General features: G+C 30.0%; 1 protein-coding gene across 8 annotated transcripts in view; it reads right to left on the bottom strand.

Moving 5' to 3' along the window:
• LOC131440137 (uncharacterized) overlaps positions 1-15,716 on the bottom strand; it is a 486,136-nt gene that overhangs the window by 131,970 nt on the left and 338,450 nt on the right. The gene's annotated exons all lie outside the window — the stretch shown is intronic.

Raw genomic sequence — 15,716 nt, forward strand, 5'->3', positions numbered from 1 at the left:
ATAAACAAATAAACAAATAAACAAATAAACAAATAAACAAATAAACAAATAAACAAATAAACAAATAAACAAATAAACAAATAAACAAATAAACAAATAAACAAATAAACAAATAAACAAATAAACAAATAAACAAATAAACAAATAAACAAATAAACAAATAAACAAATAAACAAATAAACAAATAAACAAATAAACAAATAAACAAATAAACAAATAAACAAATAAACAAATAAACAAATAAACAAATAAACAAATAAACAAATAAACAAATAAACAAATAAACAAATAAACAAATAAACAAATAAACAAATAAACAAATAAACAAATAAACAAATAAACAAATAAACAAATAAACAAATAAACAAATAAACAAATAAACAAATAAACAAATAAACAAATAAACAAATAAACAAATAAACAAATAAACAAATAAACAAATAAACAAATAAACAAATAAACAAATAAACAAATAAACAAATAAACAAATAAACAAATAAACAAATAAACAAATAAACAAATAAACAAATAAACAAATAAACAAATAAACAAATAAACAAATAAACAAATAAACAAATAAACAAATAAACAAATAAACAAATAAACAAATAAACAAATAAACAAATAAACAAATAAACAAATAAACAAATAAACAAATAAACAAATAAACAAATAAACAAATAAACAAATAAACAAATAAACAAATAAACAAATAAACAAATAAACAAATAAACAAATAAACAAATAAACAAATAAACAAATAAACAAATAAACAAATAAACAAATAAACAAATAAACAAATAAACAAATAAACAAATAAACAAATAAACAAATAAACAAATAAACAAATAAACAAATAAACAAATAAACAAATAAACAAATAAACAAATAAACAAATAAACAAATAAACAAATAAACAAATAAACAAATAAACAAATAAACAAATAAACAAATAAACAAATAAACAAATAAACAAATAAACAAATAAACAAATAAACAAATAAACAAATAAACAAATAAACAAATAAACAAATAAACAAATAAACCAATGAACAAATAAACAAATGAACAAATAAACAAATAAACAAATAAACAAATAAACAAATGAACAAATAAACAAATAAACAAATAAACAAATAAACAAATAAACAAATAAACAAATAAACAAATAAACAAATAAACAAATAAACAAATAAACAAATAAACAAATAAACAAATCAACAAATAAACAAATAAACAAATAAACAAATAAACAAATAAACAAATAAACAAATAAACAAATAAACAAATAAACAAATAAACAAATAAACAAATAAACAAATAAACAAATAAACAAATAAACAAATAAACAAATAAACAAATAAACAAATAAACAAATAAACAAATAAACAAATAAACAAATAAACAAATAAACAAATAAACAAATAAACAAATAAACAAATAAACAAATAAACAAATAAACAAATAAACAAATAAACAAATAAACAAATAAACAAATAAACAAATAAACAAATAAACAAATAAACAAATAAACAAATAAACAAATAAACAAATAAACAAATAAACAAATAAACAAATAAACAAATAAACAAATAAACAAATAAACAAATAAACAAATAAACAAATAAACAAATAAACAAATAAACAAATAAACAAATAAACAAATAAACAAATAAACAAATAAACAAATAAACAAATAAACAAATAAACAAATAAACAAATAAACAAATAAACAAATAAACAAATAAACAAATAAACAAATAAACAAATAAACAAATAAACAAATAAACAAATAAACAAATAAACAAATAAACAAATAAACAAATAAACAAATAAACAAATAAACAAATAAACAAATAAACAAATAAACAAATAAACAAATAAACAAATAAACAAATAAACAAATAAACAAATAAACAAATAAACAAATAAACAAATAAACAAATAAACAAATAAACAAATAAACAAATAAACAAATAAACAAATAAACAAATAAACAAATAAACAAATAAACAAATAAACAAATAAACAAATAAACAAATAAACAAATAAACAAATAAACAAATAAACAAATAAACAAATAAACAAATAAACAAATAAACAAATAAACAAATAAACAAATAAACAAATAAACAAATAAACAAATAAACAAATAAACAAATAAACAAATAAACAAATAAACAAATAAACAAATAAACAAATAAACAAATAAACAAATAAACAAATAAACAAATAAACAAATAAACAAATAAACAAATAAACAAATAAACAAATAAACAAATAAACAAATAAACAAATAAACAAATAAACAAATAAACAAATAAACAAATAAACAAATAAACAAATAAACAAATAAACAAATAAACAAATAAACAAATAAACAAATAAACAAATAAACAAATAAACAAATAAACAAATAAACAAATAAACAAATAAACAAATAAACAAATAAACAAATAAACAAATAAACAAATAAACAAATAAACAAATAAACAAATAAACAAATAAACAAATAAACAAATAAACAAATAAACAAATAAACAAATAAACAAATAAACAAATAAACAAATAAACAAATAAACAAATAAACAAATGAACAAATAAACAAATAAACAAATAAACAAATAAACAAATAAACAAATGAACAAATAAACAAATAAACAAATAAACAAATAAACAAATAAACAAATAAACAAATAAACAAATAAACAAATAAACAAATAAACAAATAAACAAATAAACAAATAAACAAATAAACAAATAAACAAATAAACAAATAAACAAATAAACAAATAAACAAATAAACAAATAAACAAATAAACAAATAAACAAATAAACAAATAAACAAATAAACAAATAAACAAATAAACAAATAAACAAATAAACAAATAAACAAATAAACAAATAAACAAATAAACAAATAAACAAATAAACAAATAAACAAATAAACAAATAAACAAATAAACAAATAAACAAATAAACAAATAAACAAATAAACAAATAAACAAATAAACAAATAAACAAATAAACAAATAAACAAATAAACAAATAAACAAATAAACAAATAAACAAATAAACAAATAAACAAATAAACAAATAAACAAATAAACAAATAAACAAATAAACAAATAAACAAATAAACAAATAAACAAATAAACAAATAAACAAATAAACAAATAAACAAATAAACAAATAAACAAATAAACAAATAAACAAATAAACAAATAAACAAATAAACAAATAAACAAATAAACAAATAAACAAATAAACAAATAAACAAATAAACAAATGAACAAATAAACAAATAAACAAATAAACAAATAAACAAATAAACAAATAAACAAATAAACAAATAAACAAATAAACAAATAAACAAATAAACAAATAAACAAATAAACAAATAAACAAATAAACAAATAAACAAATAAACAAATAAACAAATAAACAAATAAACAAATAAACAAATAAACAAATAAACAAATAAACAAATAAACAATTAAACAAATAAACAAATAAACAAATAAACAAATAACCAAATGAACAAATAAACAAATAAACAAATAAACAAATAAACAAATAACCAAATGAACAAATAAACAAATAAACAAATAAACAAATAACCAAATGAACAAATAAACAAATAAACAAATGAACAAATAAACATATAAACAAATAAACAAATAAACAAATAAACAAATAAACAAATAAACAAATAAACAAATAAACAAATAAACAAATAAACAAATAAACAAATAAATAAATAAACAAATAAACAAATAAACAAATAAACAAATAAACAAATAAACAAATAAACAAATAAACAAATAAACAAATAAACAAATAAACAAATAAACAAATAAACAAATAAACAAATAAACAAATAAACAAATAAACAAATAAACAAATAAACAAATAAACAAATAAACAAATAAACAAATAAACAAATAAACAAATAAACAAATAAACAAATAAACAAATAAACAAATAAACAAATAAACAAATAAACAAATAAACAAATAAACAAATAAACAAATAAACAAATAAACAAATAAACAAATAAACAAATAAACAAATAAATAAATAAACAAATAAACAAATAAACAAATAAACAAATAAACAAATAAACAAATAAACAAATAAACAAATAAACAAATAAACAAATAAACAAATAAACAAATAAACAAATAAACAAATAAACAAATAAACAAATAAACAAATAAACAAATAAACAAATAAACAAATAAACAAATAAACAAATAAACAAATAAACAAATAAACAAATAAACAAATAAACAAATAAACAAATAAACAAATAAACAAATAAACAAATAAACAAATAAACAAATAAACAAATAAACAAATAAACAAATAAACAAATAAACAAATAAACAAATAAACAAATAAACAAATAAACAAATAAACAAATAAACAAATAAACAAATAAACAAATAAACAAATAAACAAATAAACAAATAAACAAATAAACAAATAAACAAATAAACAAATAAACAAATAAACAAATAAACAAATAAACAAATAAACAAATAAACAAATAAACAAATAAACAAATAAACAAATAAACAAATAAACAAATAAACAAATAAACAAATAAACAAATAAACAAATAAACAAATAAACAAATAAACAAATAAACAAATAAACAAATAAACAAATAAACAAATAAACAAATAAACAAATAAACAAATAAACAAATAAACAAATAAACAAATAAACAAATAAACAAATAAACAAATAAACAAATAAACAAATAAACAAATAAACAAATAAACAAATAAACAAATAAACAAATAAACAAATAAACAAATAAACAAATAAACAAATAAACAAATAAACAAATAAACAAATAAACAAATAAACAAATAAACAAATAAACAAATAAACAAATAAACAAATAAACAAATAAACAAATAAACAAATAAACAAATAAACAAATAAACAAATAAACAAATAAACAAATAAACAAATAAACAAATAAACAAATAAACAAATAAACAAATAAACAAATAAACAAATAAACAAATAAACAAATAAACAAATAAACAAATAAACAAATAAACAAATAAACAAATAAACAAATAAACAAATAAACAAATGTATCAAAATTTTTGGTTTTGTCGTTGTGGTTATAATGAACCGTTTTCTAGCATGTGCCGAACATTCAATTACTGCCTCAATGCCTTCGATTTCCATCTATCTCGTAATGCAAATAAACGGTTTTTTTCTGATACGCATGTCAGATTAGCCTTTCAATTAGTGTTAGCTTGCAAGTGAAAATCAGTAGGATCTATAGTACTAGCCATGCAATGATTCTGTACACTAAGAATCGGCTGCGAAGTTCAAAATTGCACAAAAGGAATGTAATGCCAAGACTTTGCTTTGCTTTGCAAGTGAAAATGGATTATTCGTTGTATTATTCCGGTTTATGATACGTGTATCATTTGGAAAGCGAACAATCTGTTGGTACAAAAGATGAGGAGGTCTTATGCCTATTGGAGACAGCGATCAAATGAGTTTCATCACCAGCGGGCTTTTTTCCTTGTTCCGCAAAATAAATAAAAAATAAATTATATAAACTGATGTCGCTGGGAATCTTCGATGCGCCAGAGCTCTCCCGTTTATTGTAGGTTAGTGCTGCAGCGACACTATTCGCCTGAAGACATTTTCTCGTATCATGAACTTTGTTGTCGATTGCAACCTTCAGTAAGTAAAAACCGAACATAAAGCATAAAACAGTTTGTAGAATACATTTATCATATTCATAAGGTGATGCGATGCGGTAATTCATATGTTCGCGGACTGAGTTTGCATGATTCGGTACAAAACTAAAAAAACGAGGAACTGAAAGTAGCACCTTCAGTCACGAAGGGTTAAACTTTTGCCATGACTCTCAGTTCTGGTTGAATCTGTTTTAGCATATTCGATTAGCAGCTCAGCCGGACAATACAACCGTCCGGCGATTAGGTACAGACCGAAGCGAACATCATGCTCAGTCCGACAGGACTTGTACCATTGAAGTCGCCTCCTTTACAGTACATTGTACGGACAAATATTGGTTCACATGGACTGGCCGGCAGGCACCGGCGGGTGAGTGTCCGATTCGATGGTACATAGTTGATTGCACTTTTCCGTTGCATTCGACGATGTTTACTTTTCGGGTTTGTCATGAATCCAGCTGCCGTTTTCAGATCAAACACCGGTGTTTGTGGAAGCATACAGCGCCTTTTGGCGAGCGATTCTGGCTCAAAGTGTCAGACAGTTTGCACATCGAAAGCCTAAGTCGTTGATTAGTTTTATCACTGAAGTAAAGTAAATAGGCCACAGGACGAACGATATCTGTCAATTTTCAACATTTGTATTTTATTTTGCTAAATTTTCATGAACGTCGTGATCACGTCATTACAACATTCCAATCAAAACAGTTGTGATTTTTTAACTCGCTAGTAAAAATGATCAAATCGATAGTCCCACGTCGAAAGGACTGAAACTGTAAATGAGAACCTCTTTTTGTTTACCTTTTCCTTTGATTATTACGCAGCCATTATAGCAGTTTCTTGAGTTTCCAATATAAATCGAAAGCTTGTGGTTTTAACTTGAAAGGCGACAAATATAGAATCAATTTGATGAATCGTGAAAGAAAAAGTAAACAAAGATAAACTGTCATTTGCAGTTAGGCCCCGTTTGCCGTGGAACTATCGAGGATAAAATTCGCAAACCCAATTGCTATAACATAAACTGAAACTGTAAATCAAGTATCATCGACCGGAAAAAAAACAAAATGAATAGAGACGAACCAGCCACCGGCTGAAAGTCTCTTTCATAAAGAAAACTAACTAACTAACTAAACAAAATGAATGTTGATCGTTTCAAGCTGCACATGTCCGTAATTGTTGTGGAAAGCAATTTGATGTAATCGTGCTTAGGTGGAGCGAAAATTATCGATTTCATAGCAAAATAACAAAAAAAAAAGAGGCAACTCGGAATAAATCGTTAAATTAGTGTTAAACGGCCAACTCGATACATACATCCAGTGGCTCACTCGCTCGGACGATCACGGAAAATATTAGTTACTTACGATCTCACTTCCGCACACTGTCCAGTACCGAACTTCGTGTATCGTTTTTTTTCGTTCGTTCGTTTTTTATCGATTGGCGATTAAACCCATTCGATACATAATTAGTTCATTGAAATTGCTTGATTCCTCTTTCGACCTGTAATTCACAATCCGGCGGGTATCTTGATTGAACATGCACTTCTCGTGATTCGCCGTTCGCTGATTCTTCGCCGGAGTTTCACGATCTGTTCGACAAGAAAGCAAACATCGCAATGCCGGCGGAAAAAAGTGCGGTAGCACGTAGCTGCAATTAACATAAATTTTATGTAGTGCGATTTCGAAGCCCGGAGGCTGCTGCTGCTGCTGCTGCTCGGCATTTGAGTCGATTGATTTCAACTGTACCGGATAGCAATCGATCATCATAGTAAGCTGCGCAATCAAAATACAGCGACAAATCAAAAAGTATTGCTGTTCTCGCTGGTGTCCGACAGTAATTGTCTTAGCAGAGCGAGAATAATATCATAAAATATACGTTGATATTCTTCCTAATTGGACGAATCCCATATGATTAATACTGTTGAGTTCCCATTTATGATCAGTGAAAGAGTCGGAATGTTAATAAACAATTGTAACAAAAAACCGGTGTCAATGAAGAAGAACACCTTGGATAGCAAAAAAACGCTCGATTCTCTTATGTCGTTTTCGCTTGAGAAAACTGAAACTGACCCAGGATAGTTTCATCAAACAAATCAAGCAACCAACGGGGATCTGAGCAAACCTGATATAAAAATCAGGTTCGAAACTGACTCGATTTTCAGTTCAACAATGTTGAAACTAGGTTCGAAACTAGCTTCAAGCAAACGGTTTGACAGCAGTTAAAAGTGGAAACTGGGTTAGGTTCGGCATCGAGCGAAAACGGCATTAATGTCTGTATTCACTGTAAGCAAAGACATCATATTAACAAGATATCCAGCTCTCACATTTCCCGAACAAATAATTGGCAACATCCTTTTTTGCGAGCATGTCGCCCTCAGGTGAGTTCGCATCGAATCTCATACATAGAAGTAGGGGAGAGAAATGTCAAATTCGTACGCGCCAAAATAGCAGGGCTGTGCACCCATACAATTGACATGACATGTTGAATGAGACGCCGTGCGATGGCGTTGCTGAACTGAAGATTGAGATCGCTCCAAGCTGACAGGGTCTGCTGTAAGTCAGTTTTAAAGTGCTGCTAGTGGTCGGCCTTGACAAGGTTTTGATTAATAATGTCTGATCTATTCAGGTAATCGTTTATCTTGTAATCGATTAGTTTTCGTGAGGCTTGATTATTAACATCGATTAATTGAGTCTATTGATAAATAAATTAAACTAATCCAAAGAAGAAAAATATGTGCGCAGTTCTGAACTGTTCAGTTCAATTATTCATTTATTTTATTCGTTTATTTAATTCATTTAGAAGCATTCAATTATAGTGAATCAATGCATTCGATTGATGCATCGATTTATTGAGAGTGAACTGAAAGTTTATTGCTTGTACTATGCGCCTTTTTCGTTAATATGCACGAACGAAATTGAATCACTAGTTTGCACAGAAAACGATGCAATGCGATAATGTTATTCTTGATTTGATTTGATAACGGCCGACTAAATTGTATCACAAATTTCCAAGTTAGCAAAAATCTGCGAATCAAGATAATAACACCACGATTGTTGAATATCTGCAAAAATGGCTTCCCTGGCTGTATCTTTACCTACACGCTTAAAAAAAATGTAACTAAAAATTTGGAATAGGTAATGCTTTAGGCAAGGATGCCTTTTATCGTATCAAAGAACGCAACTCTTCAACGATTGAATCAGTGCCATCAAAGAGAAACGGAAATCATCGCAACAACAAAAACCTGGCATGGCTCATTCAATAAAGAATCGACACAAGTGCGAGAGCGAATTTCTCTCGATGACATTTCTGAGAATGAAAGGTTAGCACGCTGCTGTGGGGATCCTCTCTGAAGCAACAAACGGTCGCTTATTCTCGTTTCGCGATCCGATTCTATACAGGCAGTTGACAATTGCGATAGAATCATTTTACTATTGCCGCTTATTCTAACTATGTGCATATAACCTTTGCATAAGTTATGTCTATGAAAATGTCTGTTAATGCTCCACACAAGGGTTTTGAAATATTGCAACCTAGTATGAGAATCATCAAGTTGAATCATCGATTCGATTTTCTGCGATAATTGTCAACTTGCGATTCTCTCTTGGGAAATTCCACACAGTAACGATCATTATCAGACTGTAAATTTGTTTTAAGGGCGTGAAATACTCAAAGTATGAAGTTGGAGCGAAGAAATGTAGCAAAATTCTCTTACAGTTCATGCATTGAGAGACTCGAGTTCTTGTAGCATCTTCTACCGGATTGAAAACGTTGTATACAATATAGATAGCAATATAGAAGCTTCAGTCAAATTTTCGGCAATCACCAACACTGGCCCTAGGACAGGACCAGACAACTGGCTTCTTTTTCCAGAAAAAGGCGGGTGGGTAATGTCAGAGACATAACTGGATATCGTGAATACGAAACAACTGGCACGCTCCCATCACTTTTCCGAATATTAGTTAGTTGATTGATTGTATGAATTGTGCAAGCTTTCCCCTTTTTCACTAATAGAATTTGAAGCGATGCACCTACATTAAATTACAGATTAGTTACATTAAACAACTACTATTCTACAACTATATATTCCAAACTTGAAACAATTCCTTTTTAATTTGCTAATATAGGAGGGTAGGTACGACAAATTTGTAGTTTATTTTTATTGAAGCTATGAAGTTCGAAGATATCTGATTCTTCTCGAAATTTCAGTACGGGACAATTGCAATGGTTTGGGCTGAAATGTATCGACGATCTTCGGTATGCAAGGGTCATTTTAACAATAATAATGATAGTAATAATAATAACAATGATGATGATAATAATAATAATAATAATAATAATAATAATAATAATTTTTTTCCCCTTTATGGGCTACTCTGGCCGAGGGGGGTGGTTACAACGATCCGCACTTTCCATACCGGACGAACTAGGCTATGGTGCCCAAATGAACACTAGTAACGAAGGAGGAAACCCTCCAGCTTGTAAGCCAAGCGACAGATTCCTTTACGGTTATCAATTTGCAACGAAAGATCCGAATATTGCAAGTTCACCAGAGAGTTAGTCACTTGGGCAGGAAGTGTGTGCTTCACCCTGTAACCAGTCAATCATTGAGTTGTGCGTCTGTATCGTATTGGTATTTTGTCATCCTACCAGCTGCTTCTGTGTCTTAAATGTCCTCGTCGATAAGACTTTGAAAAATTTCGCTTTGTATCCGTTTCGGTCTTGGCCCTGCTTTCCTATATAGTCTTTTATGTCTGCACTAGCTTTTATTTATTCTGTCACAGTTTTCATTATTGACTTTCTCTCTTCCAATCATTTTGGCTGCTTTAGAGTAGTTTAGGTCTAAACTAAGTTTAGGGCCTTCTAGTGTTGAGCACGCATCCAGGAAACAGGAACTACATGTATTTCGTGAAGAAATACTAGGTGTGATTGAATGAAATGGTCCACGTGAACCGTTCTCTTCCATAAACACACATCTCACACTCTTAGTTAGAAGATGACATCTGTGTCCAAGTTGGAGAAATCTAAGAACATTCAAACCTTTCCCGATTTGTGAGTGTATTCACACCTGATTAATCAGTTTCGCCGTCATTGCAATTTGTAAACATTACCGATACCGAGCCGGATCGGAAAGGTTTGAAAGTTCCTAAACAGTTCATAAGATATCAATTTACTCCTATTCCTGATAACAATAGTCCTCCTTTTAGAATTAAATTCACCAAGTTCAGGACGAATATGATATATTGATATTCATCCCAACTGGATCAAAATAATTCAAATTGGTGACCAATTCCAGGCATAAGAATGCTCGAAACCACCTAATGACCTATTGTAAGTTTCAAGCATTATTAGTCCTGTCCACTCCGTCATCGATCCAGACAACATAATAATTTTCATCTTTTACATTTATAAGCGAACTATCGATCTCGGTATGGTCCGACTTTGTCAATACGCGAAGTGTAAATTGACTCCCACCCCCATCCGCCAAGCGGGGGTACGCGCCCTGTAATAATAATAATAATAATAATAATAATAATAATAATAATAATAATAATAATAATAATAATAATAATAATAATAATAATAATAATAATAATAATAATAATAATAATAATAATAATAATAATAATAATAATAATAATAATAATAATAATAATAATAATAATAATAATAATAATAATAATAATAATAATAATAATAATAATAATAATAATAATAATAATAATAATATAGATTAATCTGTACATATATGTATGTATAAATATAATGTCGATTATTCTGTATATATGGCAACCCTGTTTCGCATGGCATATTTTCACACGACCCCATACTAGTATAAAGTTGTGTTCAACATCATCACTTTCGCTTTCGCATTGCCGTTCGTAATTGAATGTGTTTGTGACGGTACAAATTATTTTAATTTCCATCTTGATGAATCTTTTAGTAGGAAATAAGTGTTTGAATTGTCTGAAAAGCACTGGAAAGTGCTTTGAATGGGCCTTACTGGACTTTGTGGCTGCCTTTCTACCGGTTTTCGGTGCCATCGTGCTGACGGTGTCTCGTACGTTCAGTGTAGCTGTTTTATCTTAAATGACGCTATTTCTCACATCACATTTCATTTTATACCGGCTACTGGCAGCGGTATACGGACAGCCATTTTGCCAAAATTTCTTTTCCTGTTTTTTACGTACATATCTGTTTATTAATCTTATTTTTTTGTGTATTATATCAACATTTTACAGTACAAGTGTTTTGACCCTTTGGCCTTTCATCTTTGTTGTTCATACGATTCGTTATTAATAATAGGTGTTTTAGTTAATCTTGTTTTACATACTAATGTTTAATCATAATATTTATTTTAATTATTAATAAAATATCAACCTACTTAAAACAATCCCTAACCTAATATGTACAAATTTTGAATTATTTGTATTTCAGAGATTGAGCACCTCTCTTCAAATTTCGTGCAGTATTGTTCGAATTTTTGTTCTAGTATATCCAGCGAGGCCATCTCATGTACTTCACTAGTCCTTGTCCAAGGGGGTAGATTTAGAATCATCTTTAAGATCTTACTTTGAATGCGCTGAAACCTAAGTTTGTGTGTTCGTGCACAGCCCCGCCGAACAGGGACTGCGTATTCAATTGCGGGGTAGATGATTTGTTTATAGACAGCCATCTGATTCTTCAGGCATAGTTTAGATGTTCTACAAATCAGCGGATACAGAGACCTAATGAGTATGCTGCATTTTTGAACGATTTTGTCAACATGTGACCTGAATATCAGATGTCTGTCAAAGGTGAGTCCTAGATAGATAACTTCGTCGGACCATTGGATGACCTCATCACCGAATCGTATTCTGCATTCGTCTGATAGAACAAGTTTTGGAGATCTTGAATGTGGAAACAAGATGTCCTGAGTTTTTGCTGCATTGATCACAATTTTCCAGCTTGTAAAATATTCAGTTAGAGCGTCCAGACCTGTCTGTAGTTTATTCTTCAGAGCATTAATGACACGACCTTTGTAAAGAATGGCAGTATCATCAGCAAATTGTGACAGAACACCACCACCCGGGAGAGGTGGGATGTCTGATGTGAAAATGTTGTATAGAACGGGACCTAGGATACTTCCCTGGGGTACACCAGCAGGAATAGTAAATCTTTCAGAAAATGCATTATTCAGAGAAACCTGGAATGCTATATCTGCAAGATAATTTTTGATAATTTTAATAAGATACATAGGAAAATTATACCAATGCAGTTTGAACACCAGTCCATCGTGCCACACATTATCGAATGCCTTTTCAATATCCAATATTGCCATGGCAGTCGTTTTGGACACTGATTTGTTTTGCTGGATGACTTTGTTAACCCTTGTGAGTTGGTGGATGGTGGATCTTCCTTTCCGGAACCCAAACTGTTCTTCCAGAAATATATCCTGTTCATCTGCAAAAGCAAGAATTCGCCTTTGTATTGACTTTTCAAACAGCTTGGATAGGGCAGAGAGTAAGCTGATGGGCCGATAGCTCTTGGAAAAGCAAGGATCTTTCCCCGGTTTCAAAACTGGGATAACTTTAGCTAACTTCCACTTTGAAGGGAAGTAGCCAAGCTCCCAGCACCTGTTAAAAATTTTAGCTAAGAAGACAAATGAGCGAATACTCAAATGTTTCAGCTCAATGTTGAATGTGTTGTCGAAACCGGGGGCCTTCATATTTTTGGATTTTTTCACAATAGCCATCAGCTCATTCGCAGTGACTCTACTTTCCTCAGGAACCAAGCTGTCTGATTGGTCAACCTCAGCTACGCTATCAGCAACGGCTCTTTCATGTGGACTAACAATGTTGAGTCCTAAATTGTGAGAACACACAAGCTGCTGGCCTAGCGCATTTGCCTTCTCTACTGGTGTGATTAAAGGTATTCCTTCAGCTGCGTCCTGGGGTGACATCAGAGGAGGAATAGGTTTCGGTTTTTTCTTAAGTACCTTCGTTAAGGACCAGAAGGGCTTTGAATGTGGGAGAATTTCTCGAAGCTTTTGCTGAAAGTTCCTGTTGCGAAGCTCAGATATCCTTTCCTGGATTATCCTAGTTAAGTTGTTATAAGAAGTCTTGTTATCTAAGATGCCAGTTCGTTGATACTGCCTGCGGTAGATATTCCGAAGTCGGATGAGTTTCTTGGTGACACTGTCGATTTGAAGAGAGGAACTCGGCATATGTTGTACTGGAACCGTCCTATCACGAGCGACTGTGATTGAATGCTGGGAGGAAGATAGGGCCGCATCGATTTTCATCGGGAACTCTAGTGGCAAATCGATGTTAATAAGTTGGTCGGCGATTTGTTGAAATTGGACGCAGTCGGTGCGATAATAGTTCCTTCGAGGTTGAATAGGCACTGTTTCTGGTGAAGATCCCAACGTCAATATTACTGGAAAGTGGTCGGAAGTGAGTTCGTTGAAGACAACCGGAGAGCTGTCTATAGCGATGTTGCTGATGAATATATCCAAAATGGAATGAACTCCCGATCTGGAAAGTCGCGTTGGTTGATCCGGAGCGAGGATGTTGTGTTGTCCAGCTTCGTAATCTTCGGCAAGTACGAATCCGTTTCGATTCTGTCTTTTGTTTCCCCACAGCTCATGCCGTGCTTTCACGTCCCCAGCAATGATGAATTTGTTCTGTCGTCGAGTGAGCATAGCCAGATCTCGCTTCAATGATGCACACGTACCATCTCGAAGATTGGTTTGTTTGGGGCAGTACGCTGCAATGATGATGATGGGTCCCATCATCGTTGTCATCTCAGTTCCGATGGCTTCTAACAGTTCGGCTGCAAAGTTCGTATCGTTTAATAGAAACACACATTTTTTTGCCAAAATTCGTTTTTATTATTCAACATAATTGCCATCAGAGGCGATACAGCGATTATAGCGATCTTCCAACTTTTCGATACCATTTTTGTAGTACGATTTGTCCTTTGCCCCAAAATAGGCAAAAATAGGCGTGCAGTCCACTCAGCTGACTGTCTATTGGACTCCGGAGTGAAGTGATGGAGCCATGTTTCGTCCATTGTTATATATCGACGAAAAAATCGGTTTTATTTCGATATAACAGCTCCAAACACTGCTCAGAATCATCAATTCGTTGTTGTTTTTGATCGATTGTGAGCTCACGCGGCACCCATTTTGCACAAAGCTTTCTCATATCCAAATATTCGTGAATAATATGTCCAACTCGTTCCTTTGATATCTTTAGGGTGTCAGCTATCTCGATCAACTTCACTTTACGGTCATTGAAAATCATTTTGTGGATTTTTTTCACGTTTTCTTCGGTAACAGCCTCTTTTGGACGTCCACTGCGTTCATCGTCTTCGGTGCTCATATGACCAGTACGAAATTTTGCAAAATACTTACGAATTGTTGCTTCGCCCGGTGCAGAGTCTGGATAACACTCATCAAGCCATTTTTTGGTATCGGCGGCACTTTTTTCATCAAAAAGTAGTGTTTCATCAACACACGAAATTCCTTTTTTCCATTTTTTTTCACAATAACAAAAGTAGTTTCACTCAAAATGCAATATCTCACAAACTAATAATTAGACAGCTGTCAAATTCATACACGTATCTTTTGAAGGTTGGTACTAACTGAAAATGGTATGGATTTAATTCTAGTGGCGCCCTCTCATAGAAACGATACGAACTTTTCAGCCGATCTGTTATTAGTTGCAATTAAAAGGCTGACATAAGCCTATGCAAGCTAGCAAACGTGCAACAGGGTGTATTTATAGATTCGGTTGATTTTGATGTTTCGTGTTTGGACCTATTTTTTCACTATTCAAACAACGTTCACGTAATAAATGTGGTATTAACAACAATCCTACATCCAGTTGTTTCGTGAAAGAATTTGAGAAAATACTCCTATACGGAAAAAATTATTATGAAATCAAATCTGAAGTAATTTCGTTTCACCTTCGTGTCTTGAAGTTTTGAAAATGCACCCAGGTGGGC

The sequence above is a fragment of the Malaya genurostris genome, chromosome 1 (assembly GCF_030247185.1).
Source record: "Malaya genurostris strain Urasoe2022 chromosome 1, Malgen_1.1, whole genome shotgun sequence".
NCBI lineage: Eukaryota > Metazoa > Arthropoda > Insecta > Diptera > Culicidae > Malaya > Malaya genurostris.